The following is a 21,122-nucleotide window of genomic DNA, read 5'->3' as shown; positions in this document are numbered from 1 at the left end:
AACATGCAGCTTGGTCTGTTTTGCCTTTCATATTTTACAGTCAAGATATATGACTATTCACAATAGCAAAGACTTGGAACCAACCCAAATGTCCATCAATAATAGACGGGATAAAGAAAATGTGGCACATATACAACATGGAATACCATGCAGCCATAAAAAAGGATGAGTTCATGTCCTTTCCAGGGACATAGATGAAGCTAGAAACCATCATTCTCAGCAAACTATCACAAGAACAGAAAACCAAACACCTCATGTTCTCACTCATAAGTGGGAGTTGAACAATGAGAACACATGGACACAGGGAGAGGAACATCACACACCAGGGCCTGTCGGGGGGTGGGGGGTTGGGATTAGGGATAGCATTAGGAGAAATACCTAATGTAGATGACAGGTTGATGGGTGCAGCAAACCACCTTGGCACGTGTATACCTATGGAACAAAACTGCACGTTCTGCACATGTACCCCAGAACATAAAGTATAATAATAAAAAAAAGATATATGACTTTTCAAGTGAATACTTGCCTCCTTTCTAGATAATTCCTAGCTTGTTGTTTGAAGTAAAAATAAAACTTAAAAAAAAAAAGCTTTAGGTGAACCTCCATACAGATAAAGGACAGCCTCCCATCTGAGTAAGTGTAAGAGTTATGTCCTTACATTTTCATAACAGAATGTCAACTCCTGCTTGCACATCTGGTATCTCTACCATATGGATCTTTCTTTAATCAATGATCCAGAATATAGACACTTCAGGCATTTTGCAGGAAATTCAAACTTTAATTGCCTTTGGTCCTATACTGGCTACAACCTTGTTTGGAGATACCCAATAGGTAACATATTAGCACTCTTTTCCTGTAAGGATCTCTGTGAGTCCATTTTCATGCTGCTGTTAAAGACATACCCAAGACGGGGTAATTTATACAGGAAAAAGGGTTTAATGACTTTACAGTTCCACATGGCTGGGGAGGCCTCACAATCATGGTAGAAGGCAAGGAGGACCAAGTCATGTCTTACATGGATGGCAGCAGGCAAAGAGAGAGAACTTGTGCAAGGAAATTCCCGTTTTTAAAACCATCAGATCTCCTCAGACTCACCCCACCATCACAAGAACAGCATGGGAAAGACCCGCCCCCATGATTCAATCACCTCTCACCAGGTTCCTCCCATGACACATGGGAATTGTGGGAGTTACAATTCAAGGTGAGATTTGGGTGGGGACACAGCCAAACCACATCAGTCTCCCAGATCCATAGCTACATCATAGCAGTCATCAGAAACAATGTTATTCAGCATTATTATCTTAGGCATTTGCAGAAAGAATTTCATTAACTTAATCTGCGATGCTTTCCATTGTTATAAAACCATTGAATTAAGGTCCATGAAAGACTATTGCTGGAGAATAAAACAAGATAACAGACCTGAACCCAGGTGCCCACCTCCTTGACTACTCCAAACCCCAGGATGTAGCCAAAAAGACTTCAAATTATAAATATTAAATAGGGATTTATTTATGAAAATTCATATAGGTATAGTTGTCATGGATATGGGGATAGACATAAAGATAATAACAGAAAGACCTAGAGAAATCTATCTACTTACAACAATGAAGGAAATAAGAAAGCATGGCATTTATAAGTACGAAATTCTAAAAAAAAAATCATCAAATATTGAAAGAAGATGGGATTGAACTGTTAGAAGAAAACACTACCAAAATCTTCACCAAAGTATGTCTACAAAAATGGAAGTCGTTCCGGGAAGGCTTCACTCTTGAGTCAACAGAGGCAAGGTGCAGAAAAGAAGACCCTTTGGCAACCATCAGAGCCATTATTTAGTGATTTTAGAAATCCATTTAGGGCACTGGGCAACCTGGCTTCCATCTCTCCGCAGCTTGTCAAACTAGCCTGGAGCACAGTATTTAACCCCTAGCTAAAGCACTGAGTCTGAACACTCAGGACAGGGAAGAACAGAAGCACCACAGGGAGTTAGTGAGCTCTACAAGGAAGAAGAAAACACTTTACCCAGAAGATAAACTACTGGCATACTTGTCCCAGTGATATATTCTGCCCCTCCCACTAAATAAGTGATTCTCCAAATTTAAAACATATGTACTAAAATACCCTGGAGTAAACAAAAGAATGGACAAAACAGGAGGAGAGCTAGATAATAACAAGCAGAGAATCAAAGAATTCTCCCAGAATAATCACTGGAAGACAAAGAGTTGAAAGTAATCAAATAAAAAATAAAGACACATTAAAACTATGCCTCAAAGGCCAACACCTTCTTCAGAGAGTCCTACAGAGACCAGGAAAAATGAGGAGAATGAAGAGGGATAAGCTAATAAGTAATGGAAGAAATCTATCCAGGACAAAAGATAAGGTTCCGTATTGAGACTCATTCCCCAAGGGAATGAGAAACTCGCTATCCTAAGCACTCTTTGGTAGAATTTCAAAAAGAAAATGAGAAAAATCACAAAATCCTTTGAAGAGAAAAGTATCACCTGCACAGCCAAAATAATCAGATTGGCATCAAACTTCTTGTTGACAACACTGGGTGCTAGAAGACAATAGAACAATATCCTCGAAGTTCAAACATAACAATATTTTGACACAGGAATCTTATGCCCAGTCAAACTTGCATTTAAGTGTAAGAGCAAAAGAAATGTACTGCTTTACAGAAATGTTATTTTTAAAAATGCTACAGAAAGTTACATTCTAATAAAGCAAAAATATATGTAAGTAGAATATTTGAGATACAGGCAGCTTACATTTAAGTCTGAATAATTATTTATGAAAAATGTAAAGAAATAATCTGGAGTGAAAATCTCAAGTTATTTCAACATAAGAGATGAGGAGGAGATGAGAAATGAGAGCATACAAAGCTTCTTGTCATCTTCAGAGGAACTAAACATACTGATTTCCTCTAAACAGCAAAAAATAAAGTTTACATGTGATTTTTTTAAAATTTAGTGAGAATCCTAGAAATAGAAAAAAATGAAAGAAAAATAATTTAATGAATCCCATAAGACAAGAAAGAAGCAAAGGAGGGTGGAAGGGAAACAAGAGACAAAAAGGAAAAACACATGGCAAATCAATTCTTATACAACTGAGATGGCAGGGCAAAATCCAAGTACTATAATAATTATGCAACGTTTGAGTTATTAAATTCTCTGTTAAAAGAGAAACTCAGAATGGGTAGAAAAAACACTATATATACCTTACAGAAGGCATACATAAAACAAACTGATATGAAAACTTTAAATGTAAAATCATAAACACTAACTCAAAATTAGAACACAAGTGAATAAGGTAAAATATCTGTAGCCTTATAAAGAAAATGCTTTAGTATTCCTAGATCATGCTAATCAGAAAAGAAAAAGAGAAACTACCCAATAGAAAATGGATAAAGCATGTGAACAATTTAAGAATGCCTGAAAGTAAGTATGGGTGAAGACAACCAACCTCACTTGTAATCAAGATTTTGTAACATTTGAAGTGGACTATTATTTACATCCACCAAATAAAGTGTAAAAGTTTAACAAAACAGTAAACAACCTAAATGTTCTTCAAGTGGGAAGCTATTAAATAAATTACAGTATATGTATACAATAAAATGTTCTGCAATCATAAAAAGAATGTCATACATCTCTAAATATTAACGTTGCAAAAATCTCCAAAAATACCTGTGAAGCCAAAAAATCAATTTTTACACAACAGTATGATCCCATTTATGTTAAAAAGACATAAGCCCAGTGAGAGTGTGTTTGTGTGTGTCTAAATAGAAAAAAGAAAATAAAAAAATTGGTAACAATTGCTAACTGATATTGCAATCAGCTTCCTCATAAGTAACTATTGTTATCAGTTAGCAACATTAGTTACTGTAACTGATATTGCAATAGAAAATAGTTACTTATGAAAAAAGAAGTAGGATAGTGTGGGTGAGATGGAGCTAGAAAAACAGACGACTTTTACTTTTAATTTTGTAATCCTGTATGATTTAAATCTTTTCTGACAGAAATGTATTTATGTATAAACTTTTATAATTATGCAAGGATATGATATTTATCTTACATAAAATTATGATTGAATACAGCCACACTTTTTCTTATTCATGTAGCAAACATTTGCTGAGCATCTATTATAGTCAGACTCTAAAATGGCTGATGCATAAGGAGTGCAAGAAATGAGTTAGTTCCTGTCCTCCAAAAGAAGGGAAAGTTAGATACCAATTGCATTAAAAACAAGTTTATTAGGGTGGGGGTTGATGAAAACAGATACTGGAGCCAGTCGTAGAGAGATGGGAATACAACAATGAGATTATGAGATTTCAGGTAAAGTTGGTGGTGGCATTATCCCAGTGCAAAATTTGAGTAAAGTAGCTTTTCTTCTTCTAACAGACTCACTCTCACACACATGCACACGCACACACAAACATGCAGCGCTGAAACCCTCTATTTTGACGTTTCTTTGTTCTTTTACTCAAATATCACAAGTCAAAAGATCTGGAAAACAGGACAATGCCTTCTAACTACTGATTGTAATAAAACAATTTTCACAAATAAAATAATTGTATTTTTTCCTTTACTGAATTGTTTTTCTTTATGGTCTTCTTGTAACTTAATTTTCCCAATTAAAAATCCACCTATCTGCTCACTGTCTGTGGTCCTTGTTGCCATCTGAAGAAAAGTAATATGTGAGTATAAGTGTCATCCAACGTGTCATTCCTGAATCTCAAATATCCAATTATTAGGTGTGGAGAAGATACAGCACTACATTGGTAAGACTGCAGAGTACTTAATTTATGACAATAGGGGCAGCTAAAGCAATGGGGAATACCAGTAAAAATCAGAAAATAATACAGTAGAATGCATACCTTTGTTTAGTTCCTAAGGGTCTAATGCTGTGTTCAAGTTACAGGATCTTGTATTTATACATTTTTTGGGTTTAAAGTTGGTATATTATAATGAATAATTTAATAAAGCTATAGCCTATATACAAAGGAGAAAAAAAAACAAAACATAATTACGACCTTGTGAAATGCCTTCCACAACAGCAAGAAGTCTTAAGGGCAAGTGGGTTTAATAGATTCAATGACTAGCATATCATAATAATTCAAATTTGATTTTCTTTCCTCTGCCTTTGCAACCTTAAAATATTGCTTATTGTTTCATTAAGTATCACAAATGCTGAATTCTGATGGTAGAATAATATTATAAATTTGAGGTTAGTGTTCATTTTTACTCTTAGCCTTTATATATCAACTCATAGTTTTGCACCAAATTAAGATCTTCCATTATCTAGAAATGACTAGGTAAAGGAAGCCACTAAAAAGCAGAATTTATAATTTTAAGAAAACTGTATCATAAGTTGGTGGCATGGTCCAGCAACTGAGTGTTTTAAGTAGTGAATTTTGCTAAATGAATAATTAAGTCCTGTTTCTTTCAACCCAGTTTGAACATCTTAAAAGGACACCCATCCATCCTCCTTTCTTAATATATGAAATTAAATTTCTTGCCAATTGAGAGTAACAATCCTTAAATGTGCCATGGTTGGAAAAACCACACTTGGCAAGACCAGGGCCTCATTAAAATAATGGGGGTTAGGATTAAAACATTAAAATTAACATAGAATGCCTGTATATGTATTTTAAAAAGAACATAAATTCTTGAAATCAAATGTAGACCAAATAAAAGAGAACTATCAGATAACTCTCTTCTCATAAAGTATTTTCTTACGTAATTCAAGAAACATTCCTGAAAAGTAGATTCTCTCCTAAAAACTGTATCTTTAAAAATTTTTTTCAACCAGCACCTACTAAGCTTCAGACCTGTGTATTCCAACTTTCTGCTACATACTTGTTTTTCCCATAGGCATTGAAAACATATACCTACAACTAAACTAAATATTGTACCTGGAGTTTAGAGAATGAGAATGACATGGGAAGGCCCAAGCTGGGGAGGAGCTATAGATAAGGGATAAATCATGCAGGGCCTCACATGTCATACCTGGTCCACTCCTCAGGTGTTTCCATACCATACCTGGGCTGCTAGAAATAGGGAAAAATAGAAGGTCATTTAGAAATTACCTTAATTTATTTGTTTTTAACATGTAAGAAATGTGCTTTCTCTGCTGCCTGAAGACTAACAGCTGTTCTCTTCCCTTCCATCTTCCTCATTCATTCCATTTATTTAGTGAGTCACTCAAGATTTTTTGCACTTTGCAGTTTTCCTTGTTTCTGTTTCTCAAGTTCCAGCAACATGTTTTGTAACCACTTGACCTTTCTACAGAATATCAAATCACCTAAAGATACACAATTGGATGCACTTTTTAGTAAATATATTTCTCTAATATTTACTTCTATTTTGAGCCTACACTGAAGGGAAATCAACTGCAATGAATTAAAGATTCCACTCTCTCTTTGTCCTGTAGTCATATAAGAGTTCTAAAGGATTCAAAGGGGCATCTGGTTTCTAATACAGCCTCCATCAAATTGGGCATATTCTGACACAGTCACATCTCCATTCACTGTGAGGCTATTGGTCTACACAGGTCCCCTTACATCCTGCTTGCTCCTGAGCCTGCAGCCTCTTCAGGTGCTACTCTCGGGAACTTAGAAAATCTTCACTTTGGAATGTGGGAATCTGTTTCTCGATGCTTTCAGTCACCTAGAAATATCCTTTTGCTCCAGTGCTTGGCATACCACAGGGAAATCTGTGGAGCTTTCTCAAGGTCTTCTGCTTATAAAGACAACCATATGTGTATTACTTCTGCTCTCACACAGTGTTGGGAATAGGGTAACTATGGTATTTTGCCATCTTTGTAGATTCTACTCTGGGATTTGATGCCATTTTTCTCAGGTCCTCTTTTCTCCCCCTGCACTCAGACTTGCCCTAAATGGTGTAGGTGAGGTCCCTCTTAGGAACTTACTGGCATCTCAGCTCTCTTCGGTTCCCCTCCTCAAGGATCTTCTGTACTCTTGATCATGGGCAACCCTGCCTGCTGTCATCAGATATACTTCCAAATCTTTTGCCTTGTCTACATTAAGCAGGGAAGACACTCTGCTTTGTTCCTAACTCATGGGGAATTCTTCCCATAGCTTCCTGACTTTTATTTCCAAAAGCCGCAGCCTACTGATAAAAAGAGGTTTTAAGGAGAAAGAAATTTCCCTGAAATAAAAATATATTCTTGAGGATTCTGAAAAAAAGGATACAGAAATATGCTAAAAAGTCCCCTGAGCAACAAATATCTGGATTGCTCAAAGTCTTACAGGTAAGGAGGTACAATACAGAGGTAAACGTATCAAATCCAGGACTCCCACACACCAAAGTTTCTAGTGGCCCAGGTATGGTGGAAGCACCTGAGGAGTGGACCAGTTATGACATGTGACGCACTGCACAATCTATCCCACATTTACATCTCCTCCCCAGTATGGGCCTTTCCATGTCATTCTCATTCTCTAAACTCCAGCTACAATGATTAGCTTAGTTGTAGATGTATGTTTTCAATGCCTATAGGAAATACAAGTGTATAGCAGGAAGCTGGAATACACAGGTCTGAAGCCCAGTAGAGTAACCTGGGCTGGAGATGATTTTGTATTTGTCAATCCGATGTTAAATCATGCAGGTGGATGAACTTCTCCAGGAAATGAAAAGAGCACAGAAGCAACAAGAAAACAGAGATACACTCATGTTTAACAGGAACTGGGGAAGAGGAAATCTGGAAAGAAGGAGAGTGATAAAGAGGGGAGGAAGAGGAGGCCAGAAGAGTGCCAAAGTTGGGAGGCTTTTGAGGAGAAATTATTGCCCTCGCTGAATGCAAGAAATTTTTCAATAGAGTGGTGGCAGAATAAACCAAACCAAATATAGGGAATGGTGGTATATTTGTGTCATCTCAAGTGTATGTCTGAGCATACATTTTGAAGCTAAAGTAGATCTAGATAAGAGAGAAAAATAGGAGGTCATTTAGAAATTACCTTAATTTCTTTCTTTTTCTTTTCTTTTTTTTTTTTTTTTTTTCCGTATAAGGAATGTGCTTTCTCTGGTCCCTGAAGGCTAACGGCTATCCTCTTCCATCTTCCTCATTCATTCATTTAGTCAGTCACTCAATAGGTCAAACATACATTGATCTTTCATCTTTCTCTTAGGTGGGTATGTATTCTGTGTAGTGTGCTTAACACTTGAGTTTAAAAAACTGCATGGTACTTCTCTTGAATAATACTATGGGAAGCAATAAATATGAAAATAAAGAATTGTATTACAGCATTGTAAGCACTATATCAACATATACACAATGCTAAGGGAGTGCCACAAAAAAAAAAGACTCCATTTGGGGGTGTTACTTAACATCTGAATAATTAGTCAGCTAGAATCGTCTCCCTCCTTCACTAACCCTATCATTCATCTGTTCAACCAATATGTAATAAGTGCTACCATGTTTAAGGCATGTTATTGGAGCTGGGGACACAGCAGTGAATTAGAGCTCTGACTTCTTGCTTGCCCTAGGACAAATAGGTATTATTTTAGTTTAAAAGTTTGTTTCATTTAAAATATATGTATATTAAACAATAATGAATGGAATGAACATGTCAGAGCCTTGTTTAGTAGTAATGTACATGGGCCTTAAAAAAGAGATTTGCTGCTTATTTTGGCTGCTCAAGGGCTTTTGTTACTCAGGTCCATACTCGACTATTTTCCGGATAGAGAGTATATGTTTGGACAGTCATATGAGAATCTCTGTTCAATATTCCAGTCTGATTTCTCCAGGAAAGGCAGGAATGGTGACTTCTTCCATCTCTCTCATTGAATCAGAGCAATTACAAATCTGAGGGAGAGATTCTGATCTCATGAAATTTATCAGAGACAAGAGGGAAAAAGGAAACTGTATAATAGAAATAGATTTTATATTGCTAGTTATATTTTCTCCACATTGTAAACATATTATCCCCCTACCTTCTGGCTTCCACTTACTTCTATTAATAAATTAGCTCTTAAATCAGTTGTCAATTTACCTAGGAAGGATAGCCTGACTGCTTTGAAATTCTCTTTTTTCAGTCTTCAGATTGTTTAGGTGTAGACTTCAGCCTCTGATTCACTGGACCTCTTGAATTTGAGGATTGTCTTTGCCATGCTATTCTTCTTTTTTTTATTACACTTCAAGTTTTAGGGTACATGTGCACAATGTGCATGTTAGTTACATATGTATACATGTGCCATGCTGGTGTGCTGCACCCATTAACTCGTCATTTAGCATTAGGTATATCTCCTAATGCTATCCCTCCCCGCTCCCCACACCCCACAACAGTCCCCAGAGTGTGATGTTCCCCTTCCTGTGTCCATGTGTTCTCAATGTTCAATTCCCACCTATGAGTGAGAATATGCGGTGTTTGGTTTTTTGTCCTTGCGATAGTTTACTGAGAATGATGGTTTCCAGTTTCATCCATGTCCCTACAAAGGACATGAACTCATCATTTTTTATGGCTGCATAGTATTCCATGGTGTATATGTGCCACATTTTCTTAATCCAGTCTATCATTGTTGGACATTTGGGTTGGTTCCAAGTCTTTGCTATTGTGAATAGTGCCGCAATAAACATACGTGGGCATGTGTCTTTATAGAAGCTCCATGCTATTCTTTTAAAAAAATAATTAAAACATTTTTAATTGATACATAGTAATTGTACATATTTATGGGGTGCATGGTGATGTTATGATACATATAATGTATAGTGATCAAATCAGAGTAAGTAGCATATCTATCATCTGAAACATTTATCATTTCCTTGCTTGGAAAACATTCAATATCCTCTTTCTAGCTAAATGAAACTATGTATCATTGTTAACTGTAGTCATCCTTGGGTACTATAGAACACTATAACTTATTCTTCCTATCTAGCTCTAATTTTGTATCTTTTAACAACTCTCTTCCCCACTTCCCAGCTCTAGTATCTTCTGTTCTATTTTTTACTTTTATGAGGTTACCTATTTTTTAGCTTACACATGAGTAAGAACATGTAGTGTTTAACTTTGTGTTCCTGGCTTATTTCACTTAACATGATGTCTTCCGGTTTCATCTATGCTGCTGTGAATAACAAGATTTCATCCTTTTTGTGGGTGAATAGTATTCCATTGTATATATTTATCCATTCATCTGTTGTTGGATACCTAGGCTGATTCCAATTATTTTGGCTATTGTGAATAGCACTGGGGTTGCAGATATCTCTTTGATATACTGATTTTCTTTCCTTTGGATAAATGCCCAGTAGTGAAACTGCTGGATCATATGGTAGTTCTATTTCTAGTTTTCTTAGGAAACTTCATACTGTCTTCCATAGTGGCTGTGCTAATATACATTTCCATGAACAGTGGATAAGAGCCCCCGTCTCTCTGCATCCTTGCTAGCATGTTTTTTGTCTTTTTGATAATAATTATCCTAACTGACCTTCATCTGTCACCCCATACAATAATCAATTCAAAATCGATCAAAGACCTACATGTAAAATCTTAAACTATAAAATTACCAGAAGAAAACATAGGAGAAATGCTTTAGAATATTGGTCTGGGAAAATTGTTTGTGAATAAGACCTGAAAAGGAAAAATAAACAAATAAGACTATATCAAACTTAAAAGCTTCTGCACAGCAGAGGAAACAATCAACAGAGTAAAAAAAGAACCAACAAAATAGGAAAAAAAATTTGCAAACTATTAATCCAAAAGGGGTCTAATATACAGAATATACAAGGAATTGAAACATCTCAACAGAAATAAAAAACGTTCTTTTTAAAAAACAGGCGAATAATCTAACAGACATTTCTCAAAGGAAGACGTACAAGTGGCCAAAAAATACATAAAAGAAAATGCTCAGTATTTCTACATAATTTCTTCATATCTACCTCTGGATAATAACTAATTATCTTTTGGCATTGTCTAGTCCATAGATCAACAAATAATAACCTATAGAACAAACCTGGCCCACAACCTATATTTGTATAGCCTAAAAGCTGAGAATAGTTTTCGTTTTAAAAAGCAGAAAACAAACAAAAAATAAAAATGGCAGTTTGGCACTTCACAGAAAACGTTAGCTGATCCATCATCTGATCTGCTATTGAATCATTCCACAAACTATGTATTCCACACAATATTTATTTTCACTTATATTTCTGCTATTTGGTTCTTCTTAAAATTGACTTTGTCATTTTCTTTTATCTTTTTATAGATTTAGAGGGTACAAGTGCAGATTTCTTACATGCATATATTGCATAGTGGTGGAGTCTGGGCTTTCACTGTACCCATCACCCAACAGTAAACATGGCACCCAAGAGTTAAATTTTTAACTCTCACCCTGCTCTGAACCTCCAATCATCTGTAGTCTCCAGTGTCTATTATTACACTTTATATGTTCTTGTGTAGCCTTTGTTTAGTTCCACTTATAAATGAGAACATGTGGTATTTGACTTTCTGTTTCTGAGTTATTTTCATTTAGAATAATGGCCTCCAGTTCTATCCCTCTTGCTGAAAAATATATCATTTTATTATTTTTTATAGCTGCATAGTATTCCATGGTGACATACAAAAGGTATTTTTATCACATTTTCTTGATCCAGTCATGCATTGATGGTTAATTCCATATCTCTGCTATTGTGAAGAGTGCTGTGATAAACATTTGAGTGCAGGTGTCTTTTGGCATAATGATTTATTTTCCTTTGGATACTCAGTAGTGGGATTGCTGGATAAAATGATAGTTCTATTTTTAGTTATTTGAGAAACTGCCATACTGTTTACCATATAAGTTGTACTAATTTACCTTCCTACCAACAATATATAAGCATTCCTTTTCCTCTACATTCTCACCAACATCTGTTGTTTTCAATATTTTTACTAGTAGCCATTCTGACTGATATAAGATGATATCTCACTGTAGTTTTAATTTGCATTTATCTGATGATAAGTGATGTTGAGCATTCTTTCATATATTTGTGGGCCACTTGTATGTGTGTTTTTTAAAATGTCTACTTATGTCCTTCGCTCACTTTTTAATAGGGTTATTTGTTTTTTTCTTGTTGAGTTGTTTGAGTCCTTTCAGATTCTGGATATTAACCCTTTGTTAGATGCATAGTTTGCAAATACTTTTCCCATTCTGCAGATTGTCTGGTTATTCTGTTGATTGTTTCTTTTGCTGTGCAGAAGCTTTTAAGCTCCATTTGTCTATTTTTGTTTTTATTGCATTTGCTTTTGAGGGCTCAGTCATAAATTCTTTGCATAAGCCAATGTCCAGAAGAGTTTTTCCTAGGATTCTTTCTAGAATTTTTATAGTTTCAGGTTTTACTTTTAAGTCTTTAATTCATCTTAAATTAATTTTTGTATATGGTGAGAGATACTGGTCTAGTTTTGTTCTTCTGCATATGGCTATCCAGTTTTCCCAACACTGTTTATTGAGTAGTGTAACCTTTCACCAGTGTGTATTTTTGTTGACTTTGTAAAAGATCAGTTGGTCTTAGGTATGTGGCATTATTTCTGGATTATCTATCGTGTTTTGTTCATCTATGTGTCCATTTTTATACCACTATTATGCTGTTTGGGTTACTATAGCATTGTGGTATAATTTGAAGTCAGGTGATGTGATGCCTCTGCTTTATTCCTTTGGCTTAGAATTGCTTTGGCTATTTGAGCTCTTTTTTGGTTCCATATGAATTTTAGAATTGTGTTTTCTAATTCTGTGAAAACTGACATTGGCAATTTGGTAGGGATTAAGTCAACTCTGTAGATTGCTTTGGGCAATATGGTGATTTTAACAATATTAATTCTTCTTTAATCTTTCCTTCTGACTCATAGTTTTGGTTCACTTTTACGTGACTTTAATAAACATTTTTAAGAAATAGTCCGTATCCTAAAATTCTAGTATTCAAAGGCCTTTGGGCTTGATTCTACTGCTTACTGCTTCTGCTGATTCTCACTAATGGTGTTTTATTTCCTCATGGCTTTGTTACTTTTCTGTTGTGAGCTCATGGACATTGGTACTCTCTCTCAGGCAAGATTTTTAGAGCTAGATTGAGGCTGGTTTCCTTCAGAGAGGATACTGTTTGTTTCTGTAGACACTTAGAGCCACTACTAACCTAGATACACATTAAATAAGAATTCTTACCTTACAGTTTTTTGTTTCAAGTAAATGTTACAAATTCAGGCTCAAAGCACACATAAGTGCTGGCTTTTGTACAGAAACTCTCCAAAAAGATTTTTTCTTCTCTACCTAGAGTTAAAACTGAAATAATCAATTTCCTTACATTCTGCAGCTGCAGGGTATGTTTGTTTCCTAGTTTTCTACTCCCCTGAGGGTGTAGAGTTTGCTCGATCACAAAATACTTTAGGCAGAGAAAGAAATGGTAGCCTTTCATTCTACTTTCTCATCTCTTGGATATGTCAGAGCTTTATCTTTGCCACCCCACACCCCACCCCACCAGTCAGCCATTGAAACATAAGCCCCAGGCTGCCTGCTCTCAGGGGATAACTCTCATTAGTAGATGCTACAGGCATTCCATGACTTCTATGCTCACTTACTTTGCTGGACTCCTGTTCTTGCTTCTTCAGGCATCTATTTAGAAGACGGCTTAAAACTATTTTATTTGGCATTGTTAGGCATTTTATAGTGGAAGAGTTTCAAGATTCTAGTCTGTCATCACATCTGCAAGTAAAGGTCTCACAAATACATTTATAAGCAATTAGTAAATAAGTTATTTAATTTATTAAAGATTCTATGGCTTTAGGGCTTTATATAACTACATATATATGAGGTTGGGGTTTTTTGCTACAATCTAAACTGTGCTGATTTTGAAGCTATTGTCTCTCAGCACTGATCAACCCTTCTGGATTTGGTATTTATAACACTATAGCTGTCATTCTGCCAAAAATATTTTTTTCTTTACCAGGGGCTTCCTGTATGTTCCACTGATAGGAGGCACTACACGGGAGTCTAGAAGGTTAAAGGATAAAAACAAAATTTACTTTCCATTCTTATCAGCCTTGCCCCAGAGCAGGCACTTAGGTTGATAGCAGAGCAGATTTTTCTAGCTTCTTTTGGCACTCTCAGACACAGCCTATCACTCTCCCTTAGAAATATTATAGCATCTGGACAGTGACATCTCAGAGTTCTCAGTACCAATTCCACTGGGCCTCTTCTCAGAGCTCCTGACGTACCAGCATCTAGAATACAATTTTCAAAAATCTAAATCTCATTTATTGCCTCTCTTCTGAGTTTATTGCTTCTAGTAATCCTGGTATCTTTATTCCCCCAGCTCTAGGAATGCCAGCTGCATCCTGCAGTTCTTATGTCTATGTTATCTCAGTGTTATTATTTGGATTTTTCAGTCTTCCAACACTTGTTTAACAATTTCCTACATTAAATTATCTCCATTGACATATCTAGCATTGTTTCTGTTTTCTTTCTCTTTTTAATTAACAAACAATAATTGTAAATATAATGGGGTATAGTGTGATGTTTTGATATGTGAATACAATGTATAATAATCAAATTTTTCATATGCCTGTTGGCCATTTGTATTTCCTTTTTTGAGAAGTGTCTATTCAGATATTTTTCCTATTTTTAAATTAGATTATTTATCTTTTTGCTATTGAGTTGTTTGGGTACTGTACATACTCTGGATATTAATCCTTTGTCAGATGCATAGCTTGCATATATTTTTCCCATTCTGTAGATTGTCTCTTCACTCTACTGATTGTTTTCTTTGCTGTATAGAAGCTTTTTAGTATGATGTAATTATATTTATTTACTTTTGCTTTTGTTGCCTGTGCTTTTGAGTTCTTATTCAAAAAAAGCCTTGTTCAGATCAATATCATAAAATGTTTCCCTTATGTTTTCTTCTGGTAGTTTCATAGTTTTGGGTCTTACATTTAATTTAAGACTTCAATCCATTTTGAATTGATTGTTATAAGTAATGTGAAATTGGGATCTAGTTTCATTAATCTGCATGTAGGTATCCAGTTTTTCCAGTATCACTTATTGAAGAGACTTCCCTTTCCTCAATGTGTGTTCAGGGATGAAAAAGGAGACATCACAACTGATACAATAGAGATACAAAAGATCATTAGAGACTATTATGAACAATTATATACCAACAAATTTAGACATTTAGAAGAAATGGGCAAATTCCTGAACACATGCAACCTACCAAGATTAAATTATGAAGAAATAGAAAATCTTAACAGACCAATAGTGAGTAGAGAAATTCAATCAGTAATAAAACAGCCTCCCATCAAAGAAAAGCCCAGGGCCAATGACTTCACTACTAAATTCTACCAAACGTTTATGGAGGAAGTAATACATATCCTTCTCAAACTCTTTTTAAAAAATTAAAGTGGAGGAAACTTCTCCAAAATCATTCTACAAGGCCAGCATTATCCTGATCCAAAACCAGATGAGGACATAACAAAAAAAGAAAACTACAGGCCAAAAATCCCTGATGAACATAGATATAAAAATCATCAACAGAATACTAGCAAATTAAATCCAACAGCACATCAAAAAGATTATTAACCTTGACAAAGTGGGATTCATCCCAGGGATGCAGGAATGGTTCAACATATACAAATTAATAAGCATGATACATCACATTAAAGAATGAAGGACAAAAACAATATGATTATACCAATACATGTAGAAACATCCCTTCATTATTAAAAACTCTCAACAAATTAGGTGTAAAAGGAATGTACCCCAACACAGTAAAGGCTATATATGACAAACCCACAGCTAACATACTGAATGGAAAAAAAATGAAAGCATTTCCTCTAAAATCTGGAACAAGGCAAGGCTGACTGCTTTCACCACTTTTATTCACGATAGAAGTAAGAATACTAGCCAGAGCAATTAGGCAAGATAAAGAAATAAAAGCATCCAAATTGGAAAGAAGGAAGTTAAATTGTTTTTATTTAGAGATGACATAATTTTATATAAAGAAATCTCTAGAGATTCCACCAAAAAAATGTTAGGAGTAATAAATAAATTCAGAAAAGTTGCAGAATACAAATCAGTAGCATTTCTATATGCCAATAGCAAACTATCTGAAAAAGAAGTCAAAAGAAGCAGTTCTATTTATGATAGCTACAAAACATAAAATAAAATAAAATACCTAAGAATAAATTTAACCAAGGAGGTGAAATATTTCTATAATGAAAACTACAAAACATTGAATTAAAAACTTGAAGAAAACATAAATAAGTGGAAAGATAGCCCATGTTTATGGATTGAAAGAAATAATATTTTTTAAATATCCATACTACCCAAATCTATCTACAGATTCAATCAAATTCCTATGAAAATACCAATGACATTCTTTACAGAAATAGAAAAAAAAGTCTTAAAATTGGTATGAAACCACAAAAGCCCCCAATAGCCAAAGCAATCTTGTTCTAAAAGAACAAATCTGGAGGGATCAAGTTACCTTACTTCAAAATATACTACAAAGCAATAATAACCAAAACAGCATGGTGTTGGCATAAAAACAGACATATTGACCAATGGAACAGAATTGAGATCTCAGAAATAAACCCATGCATTTACAGCCACTGATCTTCAACAAAGGCAGCAAAAGCCTACATTGGAGAGAGAACCGTCTCTTCAATAGATCTTTCTGTTTTCTTAACCATGACATCTTCATGAACAAGTATCAGTTAATACTTGTCTTCAATAACTTCCAAATGATTTATAAAACATAGAAGGGATAATATTCAGCTGGTACTTGCCAGTATAGGTCTACCAGCTGACTTGCTCCAACATCCATTTTGATTAGTCCAGTGCCAAAGCCATAATGGTTGTTAAATATTTTGAATATCTGCCATATAGGTCATATCATATACTAAGATAGCATCTCTGATATTTAGTATTGGTGATGTCTGAGGTTTAATTTGTATGTACTTCATTCGTGTGTAAATTTTAATAGCAGAAAAAGTCTGTTATGTTAGGGTTAAAGAGTAACCAAAAAAAAAATTTGGCTGGAATTTCTTTAATTTGATATTATATAGTGCATGCCAAAGGAAAATCTTACTCAACCAGTCTTTGCATTGTTTGCTTACTGCCAGTATTATTTGAGCACAAGCGTCTCTTTCTAAACCAGATATTTATCTTGTTTCTAACTCATCAAATAAATGATTATTTTCATATGCCAGATAAATAGTTAACCCCTCGTAGTCTTAAAGGAGCTAAGGGAGTGGTGGAAAAAAGTCGTATCAGGAATGTGGAAATTTGACATTTGGTAGTTGAGACCAAAATCTATCTTTGGGATCATAGAGATCACGTTGTAATAAATGTATCCAGTTATTTAAGATGGTACTTTGTGGGTTCATGAAGGTTAGATGAAGGTTAGGTCTTCCCTAAACTATTATTTGCCAGACAAGAGCCCTGTTGGAAATAATAAAAACTGACTAAACTTGTGGAATCTTATATTTTTTGATAGAAAATCATTAAGAAAAAATTTACATAGCCTTCTGTAGACTTGATATCTTTGCTTTTGTCCCAGATCAGTTCCCAACAGTGTTTCTCAAACTGATATCTCAGAGTGACCAACAGAACAGCCATTTAAAGTGCTTGTAAAAAATTTTATGGACTCAGGTTTTGTGGGAATGGGTTCTAGGAATGTGAAATAATATTAGGGAACCAGTTTATTGTTACGAATTAATAATATCTTTGTGGTGTGATACCTAATAAAGGCAATATAAATTAAGCATGTATCACATGCCTATTCTAAGTGCTTTACATGCATTAACTTACTTAAACTTCAGGGTAATATTATTATTATTATCATCATCTTTGAAATAAGAAAACAGAGACATAGAAGGTTACAGAATTTGCACAAAATTGCATAGCTAGTAATTGGCAAATGCAGGACTTCTACTGATGCAGTTTGACCCCAGCATTCAAATACCAACCACTATAGGTAGTTTTTCTTACTTATATGTTCATTTTCCCTCAGTAACCCATGAGATCCTCAAGTACCCAAACCGATCATCTTGGTATCACTAGCTCTTAGCACAGAGACAGGTGTATCATAATCATTTAGTATTGCTAAATAAAATTTTTTAATGAAAGAGAAGGTGAATAAATAGATATTTGAATTAGGGTTTTAGTTGTTTTTTCATTACCTCAAGGTTCAAACTGAAATATAGGATTCGCAGTAAACCACACAAGAGGTTTGACTGAAAATACTTGAGGTGAAAGAGAAAAATAAAAACAAAACATAGGCAGCAAAATCTGATGCTGAACCAATTAACCACCCATTTAACTATTATGACAGCTAATATGGGAATGAAGAGGAAAACTCTCTCATCCATTCAGAAGACTGACTCTTGAGGACTAAGGTTAGAAAGACTAACATGAAAATTTATCTTTTTGCCTTCAGGAAAGGGCCATGCCTGAACTGTTTTAGAGAGATGACTATCTATGCTGTTCTTAATGATCTCCCAAAAGGAGGTGCCATAAACATCAGTAAATCACTTTTTGTGTTCTTCTAGATCTGCCTTATGATTTTATTTTCATAAGTGATTTATCTGAATGATTACTATGGAGTTAGAGGAAGATTAAGAATGAAATCAAATATTCATTATTACCAGTATGTATTTCCAATATCAGTATTTATTGAGCTCTTGTGGCTCTGAGCATACTTTTCTTTCATAACCAGCTAAAATTGTGCTTAATATTTTTAGGTTGTAGTGAAAAGTTGCATTTCTGCACATAATTGAGATCTAGTTATGAAATTTACTGGTTTCCATTAGTTTTTGTTAAATTTTTGAAAACTAGGACAAGGAATTATTGGGGATTTTTAAATTAATTAATTTTATTTATTTAAATTTAGTGAATTCTAATTAAGTGTAAAGCAATCAATGTTTTAATCCTTCAACTTCACACATATGCACAAAATAATTGGCATCTTGAATCAGAAGTCACCCAGTGTTCTTTGAGCTTAGTTACGGAGCTAGAGCAAACAGAAAAGAGTAATAAATTTTTGGGGGGTGATCAGGTACTTCACAGTCAGAGGCCTAAGGAAATTTTCCTAACTTGTATTTAAGCTTTGTTTATATACACAGAATTCACACATCATAGAATTCACCACTTTAAAATGTACAATTCAGTAGGTTTTAGTATGTTTACAAGGTTGTGCAACTATCACCACAATCCAATTTCAGACCACTTTTATCATTCCAAAAAGAAATCCCATAGTCATTAGCAGTTACTCTCCATTCAATATTCCCTTAAACCCTGACAACCACTAATCTATTTTCTGTCTCTATGAATTCAAGACATTTTATATAAATAGAATAATATAATTTGTAGGCTTTTGTGTCTGACTTCTTTCACTTACTATAATGTTTTTAAGGTTCATCTATATTGTAGCATGTATCAGTATTTCATTCCTCTTTATGGCTGAATACTGTTCCATTGCATGAATATATGACATTTTAAAATTTATTCATCAGTTGATGAGCATTTAAGTTGCTTCTACCTTGGGGATATTAGGAATAATGCTGCTATGAACGTTCTTATAAAATTTTTTGTATCAGTCATACATTTTTGTTTCTGTTTAGTATATACTTGGCACTAGAAATACTGGATCATATGGTAACTCTCTGGTTAACATTTTAAGAAACAGAATAACTGCTTTCCAAAGTGTCCGCACCATTTTACATTTGTACCAGGAATGCATGATTTTCTAATTTCTCCACATATTTGCCAAAACTTGTTATTTTACCTTTTTAAAATTGTACCTAACCTGTTGGATGTGAAGTGGAAACATTTTTAAATGTATTTTTTTTCTATTTTTATGTCGTGGAATCAGAAGGAAACAATTTACTTCATTATTAAATAGATGTGTAATATGCATCATTCTCCAACACACATGGAAAATTCAATCCAAGAAATAGACTGTATACTTGAACAAAGGAAATATCTCAGAATACAAAAGTATAATTTAGGCCACAGTTACTGATTATAATGCTAAAAGGAAAAAACTGTAAACAACTTAACAAATTAACAAGCTCTCATATAACCTAGAGCCCCGGTCTTAGATGTCTGAAAGTGAAAGAAAAAAAAAAAAGCAGACATCCAAATAATCAATTGGTCATGAAATTGAAAATTAATTTTTAAAATTTCTATAATTGAATCATTTGGAAATGCAATATACACATGTATCAAGATGTACGTGATGCAGCTGAAGTAGTCCTCAGAAGCAACTATAGCCTTAAATGCACTTATTGGGAAACTGGAAAGCTTTGAAAAAGCAAAGTACTAAGATTTAAATTACGAAGTTCAAAAAGTACAATACAAACCCAAATAAACAGAAGAAACTGAAAATATGGGACTTCTCTAATCTGAAAAGCAGCATCAATTAAAATTATATAGTTAATGTTATATCTAATAGTAAAACATTAGAAGTGTCCCCATTAAAGTCAAGAACAATGTAAAGATGACTATTATCACTGGGCTACAACTAGAAGTTTTAATGGTTTTAATGAATGTAATAAAGCAAATATACTACATTATATATTTTAAATATAAATCTGTGTATATATGTGAATATAATATTGAACTAGTTCATTTCACTCTACTGTTGTATTTTATTATATAAATATGTCACATTTTAATTATATATGTGTATATATAACATATATACACATATATAACTTATGTGTATATATATGTGTGTGTATACATTTATACATATATACATATACAAAACTTATGTGTGTATATACGTGTGTTTGTATGTATGTGTGTGTATGGCCTGTACAGGAAATGATTAAGCTTTGTTGCTTGTTGTTAATTATGTGCTATATAATGTGCATGTTATGTGTTATTTGTTATTCAAATAACACAAAAAATGTAACTGAAAACTATTAGCACTAACAGGAGAATTTAGCAAGGTTCTGGAAATTAAGATAAACAAAAGAATTTCCAAATCTTCCATCTAAAATAAAAGTTGGAAAAAAATGCAATGTAAACTCTTAGTTTCTATAATTGGTAGAAAACTAATTTACACTCCCAACAGTGTAAAAGCATTCTTATTTTTCCACAACCTCTCCAGCATCTGCTGTTTCCTGACTTTTTAATTATAGCCATTCTAACTGG

General features: G+C 34.2%; 1 protein-coding gene across 1 annotated transcript in view; it reads right to left on the bottom strand.

Annotated features, from left to right (window-relative positions):
* Window positions 1-7,551: 7,551 nt before the first annotated feature.
* The window catches only part of TFAP2B (transcription factor AP-2 beta), a 343,214-nt gene continuing 329,643 nt past the window's right edge, over window positions 7,552-21,122 (bottom strand). The window contains exons 18-19 of the mRNA XM_003833165.6: window positions 13,547-14,188; window positions 7,552-8,213 (exon numbers count right to left, since the gene is read on the bottom strand). The gene's annotated coding sequence lies outside the window, so the exon portion shown is untranslated. The remainder of the gene's footprint in view (window positions 8,214-13,546; window positions 14,189-21,122) is intronic.

The sequence above is a fragment of the Pan paniscus genome, chromosome 5 (genome assembly GCF_029289425.2).
Source record: "Pan paniscus chromosome 5, NHGRI_mPanPan1-v2.0_pri, whole genome shotgun sequence".
NCBI classification, from domain to species: domain Eukaryota; kingdom Metazoa; phylum Chordata; class Mammalia; order Primates; family Hominidae; genus Pan; species Pan paniscus.
Note: the sequence above shows the minus strand (reverse complement) of the source record. Positions and strands in the feature narration are given on the sequence as shown.